Here is a 3,082-nt window from a genome sequence, read left to right on the forward strand (position 1 = left end):
CATAAAGTGCTAAAGTAAGCTAGAGAAGGGAGAAGTTATTTCCAGTTGGGAATTGTAAGAAAGTCTTCACGGGGAGATAGATCTGAGCAAAAATGGAAGAGCACGGTGGAAAGTGGACAGAGCAAAAGCAAATGAACTGCAATACACAGCACTCCTAGTAGATCCTTTGGAAAGAAGTTTTCTAGTAATTATCAGGCAATCCCGTTGATTTTTGAGGGCCATGACTCTTTTAAAAATTTTGGAAAGACGATCAAGTGTTATCCCATATGGAAATTGTACAACTTATAGTGCTATCAACTTGGAATAGATTAAGAGTTGACTCTTAGCAAACTGTTTAATGTTAATAGCTATTACTATCAATTTTAATTAATTAATGTTGCTATACAATTGATACCTATACTATAAATAACATTATTATTCCACTTTCCAATCACAGAATGATTTTATGTAACATCTTGTTTGATCTTTAAATAATGCCATGGAAAAGTTAGGTAGCTAAACATCATTTAGCCATTTTATAATGAGGAAACAGAAGACTACTGATAAAAAAAAAAAATTTGGCTATGAAATGGCAGATCTAGGACATAAATTCAGGTATCCTGATTTTATCCTTGTGTTTTATTACGATCCTTTCTGTGATAACTCAAGAGTGAATGGTCATAGGAAGAGCCTGGAGGCTTACCAGATTGATTCAACAAACATGTGTGGAGCCCTACGGTAATTCAGACATTGTACTAGACATGGGAGCTCAAACAGTGACCAAAACAGATGAGTTTCCTATGATCCTTAAGCTTGTGAACTACTTGGGAGAGAAAATAAACAAAAAGCAAATTAATACATAGGTTTTTATAGACTGTGGTAAGTGCTAACTATGAAGGAAATAAGCAGCATGGTAAGATAGCAAGGAACTGGAGGAGGCTGTTTATGGTAGGATAATTAGGGTGATCTGGTGACATTGACCTTACAGGTGAAAGATGAGAACACACTGCCATTTAAAAGGCAAGTGGACATGCATTCCAGGCCAAACTGAAACTAGAAAGGCTTGGATGTAAGAAAAGACTTGTTACTATAGAACAGAGAGTAAGCTACTGTGGATGGATTTGTGGGGAGTGAGGGAAGTGAGTGGTTGGAAGTTGGAGAGGAAACAGGAGCCACATTATGGAGTATGTAGAGTTGGCACCTTTTGGAGGGTCAGTCCAGCTCACGAATGCTTTCTTAACTGCATCCCAGATTCCATGCACAAGGACAGACTCCTGGCTGCCGCATTTGCACGTGACTCCATTTCCCTGGCCACAGTGGATCAGACCATTTATTCATGCAGTAAACATTTATTGAACATTGGCTATGCGCACTGTGTTATAGGTAATTAAAACATATGCAGTTGCCGCCCTTGTGGAGTGTTGCAGTTCAACATGAGAGTGTCTAGATCTAGGAGCTTGGAACTGGGACAAGAGAGAAGGATTCAATTTCTGTGTGACTGGAGCTATAACATGCAAACTGGGAACTGCTGAAAATCAAATTCCACCACATAAACTGGGGAGTCCAGAGAGAAGAATGAAGCACACAGAAAGAGATACTATTCTCGTGATTATTAATAGGTTTACATTTATGGATTTTAGTCTTTCTAGAAGCTGGGTTGCATTCGCCCACTTGTTCTTTGAGAAGCCCTACAACACTAAAATGATATTCCTCATTTTCCTAATATGTCCTGAGCTATTTTGTTGTTGATGCTGCTTGCAATAAAATAAATTAATATTCTAGACCAGATAACTAAGGTAGCACAGGCTCAGGGCAAGGAATAGGCTCCAGGTTGGGGGTTGAGAGTTGGGTGAAAATTTATAAACTTAGAGGGTAAATGAGACCTCTTCAAATGGTTCACACAAACTTAGAGCCTTGAGTGTAGGGAAACAATATTCAAAGAAATAGAAGTACTCCATTGATGATAATTATGTTAATGATGCTGAAGGCGATGAGAGGATGGCTTATATTTGCTAGATTGGGAATAAACGTAGTGAACCCTTTTGAAACATCTCTCAGGCTCCAAATTATCTCCCTATTTGTACTCAAAAGCTCAGTCATCACAAGGTGGGCAGATTCCACAGAGCAATATTTGAACATGACGCCACTCCTACATCCATACTTGATTGGATTTTTCACTCATTAAATAGATATTTATTGAACACCTGCCATAATTAGAGTGGTGAGTCCAACAGACGTTGTTTTTGCTCTCATGGGTCTTATAGCCTGGATGGAGTGGGTATCTGATCCAAGATCCTGTGCTTGGTGCTTCAGTGTAGATTCACTCTACTCTTTGTGAAAATCCTCCGAAGTAAGTATTATTATGTTTATTTTACAGAGAAAGGAACTGAGCCCAGCTTTAGGACCCATGGGAGTGAAGTTGCTAATAACTGTAAAGCGAATAAAGGACAAAGGCTGAATGAAGAATACAGGTCTACTCTAATTCTCTGCCCTTCCCATTTACATCATTCAAGCCCCACAAACAGCAAACAGAAACACATAGCTGTGATCCATGGGCCAGAAAGCCACAACTACTGCTGCTACTAGGAAGATAGGAAGCTTTGCACTGGATGCCTCCATGAAGTGTTGGCCTACCAAAGTCAGCTCAACTAACCTCTCCACATGTGGGAGATGCAAAACCCTAAACATCTCCATGACTATGCTTGTTAGCAATAGCAAATTAATGAGACTAGAAATGGCTTCCTCCTCCCTTCTGCCCTCCACCATTTTGCATAAGTACAACTTATTGTCAGCACTTAATTTGTACTCAGAACCCTAACTGCAAAGGACTCTGAGTAAATGTAGCTTTCAGGTTTCTAGCTTATAAACGATGACATACCAAGAGGAGGGGATACATTCTGAGCAGGCCAGTCTGTCATATTTGTCATTCTATTAACTCATGGTACCTTTCGTACTTCATGCTTGAATGTTCGCTTGGAAATATGGTCTTTCATATTGGTAAGTCTGGACAAGCAGAAGGTTTGTCTGAGATCTTTTGGGGTTTGAGTTACCCTATGTTTTTTCACATAATTAATTGCCAACAGCATTTAAAAGTAAGGTGGAC

The sequence above is a fragment of the Balaenoptera acutorostrata genome, chromosome 5 (assembly GCF_949987535.1).
Source record: "Balaenoptera acutorostrata chromosome 5, mBalAcu1.1, whole genome shotgun sequence".
Classification (NCBI taxonomy): domain Eukaryota; kingdom Metazoa; phylum Chordata; class Mammalia; order Artiodactyla; family Balaenopteridae; genus Balaenoptera; species Balaenoptera acutorostrata.